Source organism: Camelus dromedarius, chromosome 8 (assembly GCF_036321535.1).
Source record: "Camelus dromedarius isolate mCamDro1 chromosome 8, mCamDro1.pat, whole genome shotgun sequence".
Classification (NCBI taxonomy): Eukaryota; Metazoa; Chordata; class Mammalia; order Artiodactyla; family Camelidae; genus Camelus; species Camelus dromedarius.
Window position 1 is genome coordinate 67,211,957 of NC_087443.1, and position 14,863 is coordinate 67,226,819.

A 14,863-nucleotide genomic window follows, 5' to 3' on the forward strand; every position below is an offset into this window, starting at 1 on the left:
GGTAACCGGATGCAATATGGGACTTTGCGTAACCAGTGCGGATTTGTCCCCTAACCTAAGAAGGTAGACAGGGGGCCCCCAAAAGGCTGCCCCCAAGCCAGGGTACCAGCATCTTTTCCAGCGGTCTCTAAGCTGCATCTCAGTGGAAGCTGGAGATCTCAGTTAACACAACTCTGAAGATCGACTTTTATCTTGAAATTTCAATGAAAAATTAAACATCCTGATAACACTGAGTACTAACAGCTTTTATTTCCATTGCAATTTCTTTCTGAGACGGATAATTCCCCTTTAGATTTTCATGAGTTTGGCCCAGAAATTGGATACTGAAAGCATTAAATATACAGGAGCCTGGGACGCCAAGAAAACAGTAGTGTCTATTTAGGGATTTGGTGGCCACAGGCAGCTAAGTGTCTTGGGGAAGTGAGTGGAATTTGAATATATCAGCTCTGCCACTCTGCTGCAGACCGGGAAATCAGATGCTAAGAAAGACACCCCAAGGTCTCCCACTTGGGTTTGGATATGGGTGCGAATTTCAGTGATGAGTTGTTGGGCGATGCTTCCCAGATTTTGAGCTACCATTTTTATTCATTTTATTAAACTCAACAGAAACTGACTATCTACAAATATCATTATTTGAGAAAAGAAAGGATGATTTAACATCCCAACAAGTAGGAAGAATAGACTCTCAGAGCAAGGAAAAGTTTCTCATGTTGAATACCCATGGCCATCTTAAAGGCTTGCTACTTTGTCCTTAGTCCTTCTGTCACCCTAGACTGGGAAAACCTCATAGACCAGCCCCCATCTCAGTCTGGAATCTGGGTACTGTGAGTAGCCACTGGAGTTGCATGGAGAAGAATTAGGTTTGAGACCCAGCTTGCAAGGGGAAGATATTCCAGGGCAAGGACAGGGAGGGGTGAGGGGTGGAACTGGGGGCACAGGAGTCGCCCTGAGAATAAGCCTGCCTGCTCCGTGGAGGCACTCTCCACGCCGTAATGTTACAGTACACTGCTTGTTTAATTACCAGTCTCTTCCACTGGGCTTTGAGTTCCTTGAGAGCAGTGGCTGTGCCCTGTTGTCCTGAGTCACAGACCTAATTAGCTGTGGTAGTGTAGAAGGGGGCATTCGAAGGAGCAATGGCAAAGCACAAGGGACACACAGTGCTGCTTCAAGGACCCATATGATCTGAGGATCAGAGGGCGCATTTTCTATTTTCTGTCATGCATGCAGTTTCTGGCTGGTGTGCTGGAAGGGGGCTCCACCCCCATCCTACCTAGCAGGCTCACCCTGAGCATCATCCCACAAGATAATTAAAATGTACCCCAAGGGGAGCTTGATGGGGGTCAGGACTGCTGCTGCCCCAGGAAGGCTCCAGGGGACCACTGAGCAAAGGCTCAGCTCTGCTCCCTTGGTCCCTGTGGTTCTCTGGGCAGAAGCAGGTCTGGGGGTGGGTGGGGAGCAGCCAGCCTCCCGCCTGTTTGCTGCTTGATCCTCCTGGTTTTCCCATTGCCAAGTCTGAGAAGAGCTCTCAGTCCCAAGGTTTTCAATTTTCCCAGGCTCTTGTTCCTCATAGTCACTTTCTGGAACTGACTCAAAGAAAACATCATGGACACTGTTACCAGGAGCCCCCAGGGTTAAGTTCCACAACAGCCACCCTTCCCCTGCAGAGAAAGCCCAGACCCCAGGGAAATGGGTGTTGCTTTCTTTCAAGACTCACTTTGGGTGGTTTTTTAACAAACCTGATTTCTGGCAGGATGTTGAAGCCCAATAGACAAGAGTCAGCCTCCACTAAACTTCTCGCCAGGCACTGGGTGGAGGCCAAATGCAAAGCTCACCCAGCAAGGGCACTCGGGCAAGGGGAGGACGAGGTGGGGAGAGGACTCAGGAGCTCAGGAGCGAGGATTGAGTGTTTTAATGAGCCGGCTCAGCATGATAACCAGGAGCCTCATTAAGTATCTGAAACGCTGCTCGGTGGTTAGAGAACCAGGTTCCACTTTGGTGGGATTAGCAAGCCTGTGGGTTCTGGGGACTGGTGAGGGTGATTTTCCTACTGTAAATACCCTACCATTCTCCTCTTATGACCTGTTGGGAAGAACTTGCCTTGGGGTACAACTCGGTATTCAAAGTTTCGTTGGAAATTGTCTTGTCTGGTGAATTATTTATGGCACAGCATCTCTGTTCTTTCTCAACATCCAGTCCTCTGACTCTCCCACCAGACAGAGGTTTTCAAATCCTGAATTCAGGTGAAGACAGTTGTGTGCCTTGAGGTATCAATCCTATTACCTGTCTTCCCACCATGACTGCTCCCTTCAGGCATCACTGGCTAAAACACCCATGTCCCTGGGAGGTCCTACTAAGCCAGCAACAACAGGTGGGGATTGGCTAGCAGACAACTGAAGGCAAGAAAGTGAGGCCCCAGGGAAGGAAAAGTAGATGAAGGAGGAACTGACGTGCCTCTGAAGGTCCCGGGGACAGGGACCCCCGCAGGGAAGATGGGAGAACACTGAAGATGCTGACATCACCATTCTTTTAGGAGCTGGAGGCTGATCATTTCCTTCCATCACTCTCTGCAGGGTTAACCTTCCCATCACCTCCCAGAACTTCTGGCTTTGTCTGGGAAAAAATGCTAATCAGCTCTTTACAAGAGCTGTCGCTGAGGCCCCAGCCAGAGAGCTCACAAAAGACGCTGTGTGCCATGCGGAAGGAACACAGTGCTCCTGGGAGGCGGAGTGGGTGGGGAAGCGGGCAGCCGCCTTAGAGGCACTCATGTGCAGCCAAAGAAGATGACGGGCCCTCCCCCCAATCCTCCGCTCCCTGCTCCCCTCCCAGCCTGCCTGTGCTTGGAATTTCTCCGCCAGAGATGACCGCCCCAGGTGGATGAATCATCCAGTTTGGACATGTAGGACCCTGAGGGAGAAAGACACAGAGAACTTGTTATCTCTTCCCCATCCCTGGGAAGGGGCTTAAGGATTTTCATCAGATAGGAGCCATCCCAGGGGAGTGAGGATACTGAGCCCTAGCTGGGGAGTAGGAAGGAGGTGCTGGAGAAGAAGGAGACAGAATCGGCCAACTCTTCCTCCTGCCCTCTTTGGGTTTGGGCCCAGCCTCTCCAGCAGTGGAGGTGGCCGTGTAGAAGAGCACTGGACAGGGAGGGAGCCAGGAGGCCCCCGTTTCACCTGGCTCTGCCTTGCTGTGGGTCAAGGAATCAGGAAACACCAGAGACCAGCAACTCAGTCTTAGGAATCATTCAGTCCACACCCCCTACCCCTCCACTTTATACTCACAGACTCTGAGTCCCAGAGGGTTGCGGGGACTTGGCTAGGATCACAGGAGCTGAGCACCTACTGTGTTCTGCTGGTGGTAGTGGTGTGTTATGTGCTCACATGCTGTTTGTGCATCAAAGAGGCCTTTCTTGACTAGCTCTCCACCCCCATCTAAATGAGATCCTTTGCTCCTTTTCTCATCACAGATGGGGAAGACCTATTTTATTTGCGTGATTTTTTTTTAATGCTTATCGCCCCCACCCCCATTCAACTATAACTTCCACGAGGGCAGGGAGCTTTCTCTGCCTCATTCTCCAATATAGCCCAATGCCTTGCACACAGAAGGCACACACTGATATTTACTGAAAGCAGAATCTTAATTCACAAAGTAACCCCATGAAATATGTATTATACCCATTTTACAGATAAAGAAACTGGGGCGTAGACAATTTAAATAACAAGTGAAAAAAACAAACTTCAGCAGTGGATCTGAATGACCCTTCCCCCAGGCTGTACTACATTTCTAACAGAGATTATCAGGTGAGAGGGATTCCCTTAAACTGGACGCCTTGGTTTGGGCTTTTTGTGCCCCGATGTTCTAGGACCAGTTGCCCCAGGACCACCCTCTGAGAGAGGAGGAGAGGGAGAGGGGTCACCCTAGAACAGAGGGCAGCTCAGAGCCCATGTCCCCAGGCTGGTGCCCAGTCTTGCCAAGCCAGGTGGTAGACCAGGGTTCAGGAAGGACAACTCTGTGCACTGGGTTTGTCCTCTACCTCTTGACATTTTCCTTAAAATTATGAGGGATAAGCAGGATTCTCTTTGCTGAACTTCTCAGACCAATTACTCTGAAGAGTCTCAAGAAATCCAATGCTGGGCCCCAGTAGACAGAACTCCCTGGGAACCACAAAGTAGTCAGCAAAAAGAACAATCTTCCATCCTGTGGAGCTGCTTTGTGGGACAAAACCTTGAGAGCATCCCATTGCAGCTAACGGAGCAGGGACAACCCAGACACAAACACTTGAGAATTAAGGCCACACAGATAGAAACATTTGGAGATTAAGGGAGCCTCCAAGACTAGAGAAAGGAAATGCAGTTGGAGTGGTTATTTCTGAACTGAAAATGCAGAGGGAAAAATCCGTTTTCAGAATAGCAATTTACCATTAAAGTATTCTTTTCCACTTAGTGCCAAAATAAAATGATTGTTTTCCTTGTTTTTGTATCACATCCTCCCCCTCCTCAGCCACCTTCAGCTGAACCTAACAATTAGAGGATAGAATCCATCCTTTCATCTTTCATCTTCATTCCAAGTGGTTAAGAGCCCTGCCGGCACCACAAGGAGCCCAGCTCTCATCCATAGCAGGGAAGTCCTTTAACATCAAGCCATGTCTGCCCACCTCAAGCTCAGAAAATACCACTGAGATGGGACTAGGTTGGGGATGAGAATGGACAAAGCTCATTAAACACAGATCCCAAAGTGGGAAATGAATTTTCATCAGTGAGGAGCTCGGCCCCCCTCTTCCTTTCCTGATGCCAACATCACAAGGATTGGTACCGCCAAGTAGAACCTTGCAGGGCCATGTCGCGTTTGCAAATCAGATTTGACAACGTTACAAGCTAAAGCAAGTGGGTTTCTCATAAAGTCTGCAAAGCCCTCTCGGGACTGTGGGGCTCTGAACCAGGGGGGAGGATGACAAGGAGGCTCAGAGAGCAGGCAGCCCTTGGGAAGGATTTCACAGTGGGGCAAAAGCACACAGACCAGAATGTTAAATCACGATCGTTTGAGCTCACACCTGTCTCCAGATGCAAACAACTCACGCCTTGGCTTTGCCTTTTTGTAGAATTTCAAGACCCCCAGTTCTTTCCTTCCACTTCCTTCCTCCACTTTCTCTGCCTTTTCTGCTTTCAGCTTTGCTATCCCAGCCCTCTACCCTACCCCTATTTCTCATGTCGTGACATAGTACGAATCAAATGCCCTCCCCCTAATTTTTTTTTTAATACCTGTATCCTTGACTCGGTGCTGTTTGAGGAATTATTTCCAACCAGTTGATAAGCAAAGCTGATGGAGACGCTGGAGAAAACAGGCCCAACTTGCGTGTGGGGATGAATGAAAATCTCCTCTGGGGCCTGATTTTACAGCCAGAGACTGAAGGAGTTTGGGTGGTTGGTAGTAACCTCAGAAAAATGCCCCGGGCAGCCACAAACTCTCCCAGAACGGTTTTGAGACACCTCGGGAGGAGGAAGCCTCTGTAATCAAATAATAACCAGCCAGAGATAAGGCCTGCTAGGCCGAGCTCAGCCAGCCAATCACACGCTTCCTTCTGACGGTCAGGACAAATAGACGCCAGGCTCCTGGAGTGAGTTTCAGGGCTTGTTATAATTTAATGATGCTGCTGGTGGTGTCTTCTTGGCTTTGCCTGGCGAGATTTTCTAACTGGGAAGTGGAGCTCCGAGCTCAGGAACCTCATTCTCCAAAGAGGCACCTGGCCCCGGGGCTGCAGCTGAGGACCCTGAGTGATCACGTGGTACTCAGCTCCCAGACCACATGCTTCCACACTTCCAGGAGAGTTCTCACTGCTGCCGGGAAGCAGGCTCGGGTGACCAGGGAGTGAGCATATTTGACACCAGATGTGCAGCTCATCGACTGTGACCCTAAGAGGTCGTGGAGACCCCAGTGACTTGCTGTCACATGCTGGAGATGCTTCACAGGCATTTCCTAGGGGTCTTTAATTAGCGGTGACTTTGAGCTACCATCTTGCCTGCATCCTTCCCACCCCACCTCCTCTGCCAATGCCATCAGCACTCAGGCCACAGAAGTATCACAAAGAGGGTGGGTTCTGGGAGCTAAGCAGTCCTGGGAGTGAATAATGGCCCTCCGTCTCTTCAGCCCTGTGACTCTGAACACATCACTCAGCACGTTCCTTGCTGAGTTGCTGCAGGGATTAAATGGGAGATCTCTGCCAGGCCCCTAGAAGGTTCTTACGGGCCCTGAGGAGGTGTAAACAAACCCTTAAGTGGTATTGATATATTGGAGGTCAATGTTTAAAAGAATTCAAAGAGAACCCTTTCGTTATGTGACACTTAGCATCAGCAGAATCAGTTTTAGGACCTTTCATCATCCCCGATAGGAGCCCCCTCCCTCTCGCCGTCATTCCCCCATGCCCCACCCCAGCCTCCCAACAGCCATTCAGTCAACAGGATTTATTTTGCATCTACCTCTGGGGGAGCACCGAGGTGAGTCCCCTGCCCTCGGGAAACAGCACAGGAAGCAGGAGTTTATTAGAGTCCTCAGTGCAAGGGAGCCAATGCAGGGCAGCCAAGTTGGTCTTGTTCAAAGGGAGCATGGAGAAACCAGCAAAGGTGCACTGGAAATGGGCTCAAGTCAGAAGGCCAAGTGCAACCCAGCCTTCCACAGGGGAACTCCCTACCGGTATCCTACTAGGGGGAAAGGGAGGAATAGCAGAGTTGTAGCTCCACTCCTTTAAAAAAAAAAAAAAATATATATATATATATATATATATATATATATATATATATATATATATAACAACCTCATTAAAATCTCATTCCCATCCCATACAACTTACCCATTTAAAGTATAGAATTCAATGATTTGTATATTCACACAATTGTACAGAATCAATGTTAGAACATTTAATCACCCCAAAAAGAAACTCCTTCTCATTAGCAGTCATTTCCCATCCCAGGCTCTCGAGTCCCACCCACCGCCAGCTCTTGGCAATCACCAGTCCACTCTGTCTCCCGTGGACTTGCCTATTCTGGACATTTAATCCAAATGGAATCATACACTAGGTGGCTTTTGTGACTGGCTTCTTTCACTTGCCATAATGTTTTCAAGGTTCATTCCATCCCTTTTTATTGCTGAATAATATTCCACTGTAAGAAAACACCACAATTTGTTTATCCAATCATTCATCCACTGATGGACATTAGGATTGTTTCCACATTTTTGCTGTTACAAATAATGCTGCTATAGACATTCATGTACAAGTCTCCACTCCCTTTTATCCACAAACTCACAATCCCATAGCAGGGAAATAACAAGGAAACAAAGCAGGTGAGAGAGGCAGCTTTTGAAGAACTCCTCTCCAGCCAGAAGTTGAGGTTTCTCAGCAATAGCTGAGTCACATGTACACAGATTTTCACATCACCTAAAGCACTGTCGTTCATTCCCTCCTACGGAACGCTCCCCTCAACCCTAAGGTTGAGGGAAGTATTATTTTTATTGCCATTTTAAAGATGAGATTGTAAAGAGTAAGAATGTTTGAGTAACTTGCCAAAAGTCACCCAGCCAAGAACTGAAGCCAGAATTAAGTCCTATGTTCTCTCTACTCCAGCTCTTCACACATAAAAACAGGCTTTATTCTTCCCTTACATACTCAGTCTTGGCTTCCAGGATGTGTAATTCAAGGGGAAAAAAAAAAAAGAAGAAAGAAGAAAAGAAAAAGAGCTTCGTCATTATCTATGGAGAAAGTGGCGATTAAGCTAACAAATTGTTGTTATTGTCTGCATTTTAAAAATTTGTACTTCAGGCTCAGAAAGATTAAACGTCTTATCTAAAGGCACAGAGCTAATAAGCCAGCTATTGCTGATTTTAAGGCAACTATGTGATTTCCAAGCACAGGCTAGATCAGCTTGCTTTCTTCCTGGCATTTAACCAAGAGAGCAGAGGTCTTGGTTGTTCCAGTGGGGGAAGGGTATCTAGGAAGGAGACCCTGCAGGTAAGGGTAGCCTGGGTACAGAAGATGCCACACAGAGCAGATGGTGTGGAAGGGGATTAGGGAACATGAAAGTCTGAAGATGCAGAGAAAAGACAGCTATGAAGAGAAGAGTAGGAGAGAAAACAGAGAGTAGAGGGAGAGTCCAGCTGAAAGGCTGGCCAAGTTCCCAGTACGTCCAGGGGCCAGGAATGTTTCATCCAAACCTTTGCAGTCACTTGATAAACAACATGAACAGATGTTCTGAATGGAATGGTGTGGGAAAAAATATCAACCAGGCAAAGCAAGTGCAGTGACAGAGCTAGAGTCCTCCCAGCTCCTCATCACCCTTCCAGGACCAACCAAAGAGCACAGCCCCGCCCCCCTGGAGAGAGACCCTCCGGAAGCAGGAGGACAAAGATCTCCATGGGGAGAGATGAGGCCAAGCAGGCCAGGTGAGCAAGCAAGCACCGGTGATGGGGGCGGACACAGCTCACCTCCCAGGTGGAGATTCCAGTGCCAAGTGCTTCTCACCTGGGGGAACAGCAGGGACGTGGGCATGCCGGAGGTCTGGAATCAGCCAGGTGTCTCATGGCTCTGGATTTCAACTCATTGCATCAAGAGCATTCCAACTTAATTTGGTTTCCTTGGGCCCATTACTTGCTGAATTCAGTACACAGCAGGCAAAGCACTGTCAGAAGAAGTCAGCTAAAAATGCTCTCTAGTAGTGGGAAGCAGACCCAGGCTAGTCCCACGCCCCTCAAATCTCTGAGCCATCTACAAGGTCCGCTTCTGGAAAATGAAAAGGTATCTTTAGATCTGCTCCCACTTCAGAGCACCAGACAGTGCTGGGCATCGGGATGCAGAACAACACAAACACTTACCAGTAGGTTCAACTTGGTGGGAAAAAAAACAGTATCCAATGGCACCTAACATGGGCCAGGTCCCAGATAGATGCTCTCCCTGTCACGCCTTCTCTTCATAAAAACCCCATAGGGTAGAGCTACTTATACCCATTTTAGAGGATGAAAGAGTAGCGCTCAGAGAAGTCAACAAGCTTGCTGGAGGTCACACAGTTAATATGTGGCAGACCAAGGACTTGAGCCTGAGGTCATCTGACCCCAAAGCCCATGGTCTTTCTTTTCCTCATGTAACCACTCTTTTCTTGGATTCATTTTCTTCTGTCTCTGACAAGCTGCCGCTTAGCCCCATCCTTCCTTCCGTGACTTTTCTAGCACACCTCAAATCACTTGTGTGCATGTGTTGATATATAACATATATGCATCTAGGTTCATACCCCTACATACCTGTGAGAACACATATCTGTGTACGTATATTCATGTGTGTGCCTCCTAGCTTTTAGCTCTGTGTGTTCTGTCACCTTCAGAGAAGTGTACAAGTGCCTTTAGTTTTAATTTCCTTGAGGCCACGTACAAGTCTTTCCTGAGATAGTTGGTTAGTGACAGTTTTCCTATTGTATGATGGCTACTGAGCAGAGAAATTTGGCTCCTGTGACTGGGGCAATTTCCCTAACGCAGGCATCTTCTGAGGACCTGGTCCTGGGCTGGGGCTTTCCTAAGGGTCTCTGAACCTGGATTCAAATTCACCAAGTATCATTTCCCATGCAAAATGTTCTATGAAAGCAGAAAACACACACAACTAACATATTTCTTTGTTTTTCTAATTAGCCTGGAAAGTCTGGGGCAGAAATCATGCTTTGGAGTTCTTTTATTTTCCTCCACATTGCCTAGCAGAGATCATATGTATTATAACATGAACATGACTATGGCTAGCTACTGGGCTAAGCAGTTCACGTAAAATGTAGCTAACAGCCCTGCAAAATAGATATCATTATGCCCATTTTATAGATAAGAAAATTGAGGCTCAGGAAATGTAAATGTGTGATAGTAGTATTGCAGATAAGTTTTAAAAGAAGAACACTATCCTTATTCTTCAGAGATACATACTAAAATATTTACCAGTGAAATTACATGATGTCAGTGATTTGCTCCAAAATAATACAAGAAGGGAGAGCTGGATGAGGCTAAAGGTGAAACAAAATTTGCCGTGAGTTGACCATTGTTGAAGCTGGGTGATGTGTGTGTTCATGGTCTATTATATGCTTTGTTATTCCATTTTTTCATATTTTTTCTATGTATAAGTTTTTTCTCTTTTTTCACTTGTGGTTTTTTAAAAAATTGATGTACAGTAGATTTATAATGTGTTAATTTCTGGTGTACAGCATAGTGATCCAGCTATACATATATATTCTTTTTCATTATAGGTTATTATAAGTTTTTTTTATAGTGAATGGAAATAAAACACTTCCTGCTGCTGCATTACAGAGCTTAACAGATACATGGTAGTGAAATGAATGGCTTTGCTCGTTGTTGGAGCCTCACCATGAATACTAGCAGGAGCACTCATTAGGAGCCCCATACAAACCCACACATGCGTCTACAGATTTGCTTTTTAAAATGACCCATCAGTCTATAAGGCCTTTCAATACTGTAAGCTTGGTGATGGCCAAGGACTCACACAGTCACCACACCTGGCATGAGGCATAGGACTTGGTAGGTCTTCAGCAAATGCGAAATGGATGGAGGCAACACGTGGGCGTGGGGAAGGCTGAAATGATGCAGAACACCAGGCACACACGCCTGTCACATCGCCTAATGGGAACAGCCCAGGCTTTCCTCCAGGGATCCCTCTTTGAAGCACCGGTACACATTGTTCCCCGTGATTTCAGGCTGCTCCATCAATCTCCTGTTAGATTGCCTTTGCCATTATTTAACGCACATTCCCTTGTTCAGGTGTGCATGTTTGGTCTTTCCAGCTAGACCTCGAGCTCCCTGGGGATGGGAATACTGTTCCTCAGATCTCAGTAGCCTCCGGGCTTAGCATGGAAACTGATACAGGGTGAGTAAGCAAACAATGCGTGTCGTGGCAGCCACAGAGTTGCACAGCTCAGCTTCCCCTTCAAGAGAAGCTGCTGCAGGAGCGTGGTTGACTGACAGCCTCCAGGGGCTGCCCCTTTAGACCCACGGCACATTGCCACCAAGGCCACACTTCCCCCAGGCTGCGGCTGGCCGGTGGCTGGTCATGATGGGGGCTCTAAAGCCAGTCCTTTCCTGCCCATGTGGCATTCCTCTGTCAGCCCAGCAGAGATGGTCCAGGGCTGCACTGTGGTCTGAGGCTTTTCCTACTCAATCCTTCCTTCCCTCTCTCCTTTCACAGGGCTCACACCTGCATCCTGGTCCAAAGCCTGCCTCTTTCTGCTTCTTCTCCATTTATCCTGCAAAAGCATTTCCCCCAAGAAATCTCTTAACACATCTACTTCTGTTTTTAGCACCTGCTTCTCTGAGGACCCAAAGCCATTAAAGAGCCTGGGCTCCACTAATAACCAGGGAATTCCACACTTCCTTTCTTACACATGGAAAAAAAAATTCTATTGATCTCCCAGTTTACCTTGGAACTAATGTAAATAAACTGAATAAATTCTGCATCGCACTAAGCTATTCTTTCCTATGCTGAAGCCACAAGCCACGACAGAGTGAATCAGGGCCCCTGGGGGATATATACAGTTACATACGACAATTGTGACCTTGAGCAAAGCGCTTTCCTTCATGAAGCCTCATTTTCTTTATTCTTAAAAGGATGCTAATAAGATCCTCCTCATGTTGCAATAAATTTCTAGGCCCAAAGTGGAGACATGCCTGTCTGGGGTACCACAACAGTAAACTGAATCTTAGATAATGTTCATTTTCCTGTAGATGCTCTGCTTCACCAGAAACACGGTATATCCATTCAGCCAATCCCCAAGCACCAAGCCACCTCTGGGCTCTATATTTACTTCTTTGCTCCTTATTGCGGAAGGTCATCCATGGGCGGGGGATGGGAGGGAAAGGAGAAGGGACTTTCAGAGCATACAAATTAGAACCCAGAGGTTGAAGGGCAGTAGGGAACCATTTCCCATTGGAAATATAAAAGGAGACTCAGAAGAGATGTGGGAAAGGATCACCAGGTCTGGCACAAAAAAGCCAGGATGCTGCCTGAACCCATATGACCTTGGGCACACCATTCTCCCTCTGTTGAGTGTTTCCATATCAGAAAAGGCAATCAGTGGCCTGGATGACCTCCAAATCGCTCTAAGTGCAGACATCTATGGTCCTTTCTAACCCACACAGCATCTTCCTCCTTTACTTCTCATGGACCCTCTCGTGATGCCTTTGTGTAGACAGTGACTTCTATAAATGTGGTCTTTGTATAAAAGAGAGTCCCTGAAACCTGAACTTTTACTTCTTAAGGAAAATTAGTTTGAGGGATGAAGGGGCATAATAGAACTCAGTGGTTTCTCTGTTCTATTCTTTCCAACTAACCCCTGAGCCCTCTCTCCTGCTCCACCCTCCCCTCTGGCACCTCTCCTTCCTGGAGCCCAGCCATTGGCTGTCCTTGTTCTTCTCTTGCTCAAGCGACTCACCTGATTGGCTGTGAGGCCAAAGCCCCGTGATGGCTGTGAGGCCAAAGCTCCTTCAGTCACCAAGTGGCCTTGCCTTGGCTTCTAGCCCTTTGGTCACCCACCAGGCAGAAGCCAACAAGACTATCCTCTCAAGTGACTTCTTCCCCATGGCTGAAGAAGATGCATTGAGCCAGGCAACAGAAGACACGAACCGAAGACAGTCACTGAGCAGTTGGCTCTCATCCTGTGGCTGCAGGTGGACTGCTGGAGGTCAAAGTTCCCACCCCTACTCCTGACCATTGCCCAATGACACACCAAGGAGAACTACCTGGAAAGTACCTGGTGACTTTTGGAACCACAAACAGGCCAGATCAATTTGTTCTGAAGACGTATTGTGCAACCACACTACCCTTTTCCCTCTTCTCTGCCTGAGCACAAGGCTCCCTGCTGACCCACCACCTGCTCAGACAGGCAAGAACATCAGCCCCTCAGTTACAAGAGACCATACGCTCCAAGCATAGTTCAACTAATTGACCACCTCCCATCTGCAATCATGAGACAAGAGCAGCATCATAGCCTCCTCACTAATCGTTCCCAGATCTTCTCAAGCATAACCTTTCTTTCAAAACATTAATCTTACCACTGGACTGAGATATGTTGCTGGCAGCAACAATTAGATGCTGGATGATAGGCAGCTGAAAATATTCCTTAAATGAAAGAGTGTGCGAGTGTTATTTTGACCACTTTAGCATTTAAAAAAACAAACATCATTTTGTGTTTGTGCATCCTGTGAAGATGTCTAATCAACAGTCTCAGAAATTTTTACAAATTCTGTAACCAAAAATCAGAGAGTTAAGTTCAGACAATCAAATCACTAGTATTTATTGAGTAGCTATCTTTCACAAAGCCCTGTGCTATGGGTTGATACACAGAAATACAAAACTCAACCCTTGACTTGGGGATGGTGAGCTGGCCACTGAAGGGGGTTTAAAGACAGAAAAATTATAAACCTACATAAAAACAAGTGTGTGAAAATAGCCTGATGTTATGAACGCCCACTGAAATGAACATCTGAAACAGGTAGGTACCTTGCTGGACTAGACATGTTACTGTGACCATGGCCCCACCAATTCCCCATATGACAGCTGGTCATTTCACATGGAGCATGGAGAGATGAAGGACAGACGTGTACAATGCTGGATTTTATATGCATCTCAAATCAGGAGAGCAATCAGCTACAAGTAACAGGAAAACTCACAAATAGTGGTTTGAACAAGTATGGAGCATATTCTTCTCACTCAACAAAAATTTCAAAAGTAGACAGCTCGCAGCTGGAGAATTTACCATGAAAATGATCAGTTTCTACTATGTTCCTGCTATACTGCCCTTTGCTTGTGGATTTTATCCTCTTGTTTTCACAATGGCTGCTGCACTCCAGGCATCACATCCACATTCCAAGAAGGAAAAAGAAAGGGTAGTGTAAAAGTCTTCTTTTTTTTTTTTTAAGTTATTTTCTTTTTATTTGGGAAGAGAAGCCTTTCTCAGGTATCTACTTTCATCCTACTGATCAGAACAAATCACATGGCCATCCTCCCAGCAGCATGGGAAGCTAAGTATTCTTCACTTTCCAGGCTCCATAGTAGAGAAAAGCAAGGGAGAAAGTGATTTAAATAGGTTTCACTGGACCAATAGCATCTGTCATATATTTATCATGTATTAATCATGTAGTGCATGAAATGTACCTGATTTTAAATGGTCATATTATGAGAAGCTATATCCCTGGCCTCAATTAATGTACAACATGGCTCTATTTTTATCCTTTTAAGAATATTCTTTTAGATATAATTATATTTTTAGGGATATGTTTTTAAAGAATAGCTAGATACATATTTTATAGCAATTATCTCTGAATGATGAAATTGTAGATTTTTAAAATTTCTCTGTGCTATCTGGGGATTTTTTTATTTCATTTTATTTTTTAGCAAAAATGTATGATTTTTCAATAAGAAAAGGAAAAATTTTCTTAAGAATGTTCATGATTGTTTATGATATATTGACAAGTGAAAAAGCAGTATATATGACATGTTCCTAATTTTCATAAATATATATGAGAAGCAAATTATATATATAACATTATACATTAATATTATAACATATATTTATTATATAAATATTTATATATTATAATTATATATTAATATATTGTATATTATTATATATAATATTATATATTATAATTATATATATGTAATTTGCTTCTCTTATATATATATGACAGAAGCAAAAATCTGGAGATTTGCCGCTGAGTGCTGGGAATATAGATTGTTTTCATTTTCTTCCTTCTGTTTATTGGTATTTTCCAAATTGATCACAGTAAAAAAAAAATGTCAGAAACAAACAAACAGCGATCTCCGGTTAAGTAGCCCTCT

General features: G+C 45.7%; 1 protein-coding gene across 1 annotated transcript in view; it reads right to left on the reverse strand.

The window, feature by feature from the left end:
- GPAM (glycerol-3-phosphate acyltransferase, mitochondrial) overlaps nucleotides 1–5,467 on the reverse strand; it is a 59,723-nt gene extending 54,256 nt beyond the window's left edge. Inside the window, exon 1 of the mRNA XM_010983254.3 lies at nucleotides 5,259–5,467. The gene's annotated coding sequence lies outside the window, so the exon portion shown is untranslated. The remainder of the gene's footprint in view (nucleotides 1–5,258) is intronic.
- Nucleotides 5,468–14,863: the final 9,396 nt, after the last annotated feature.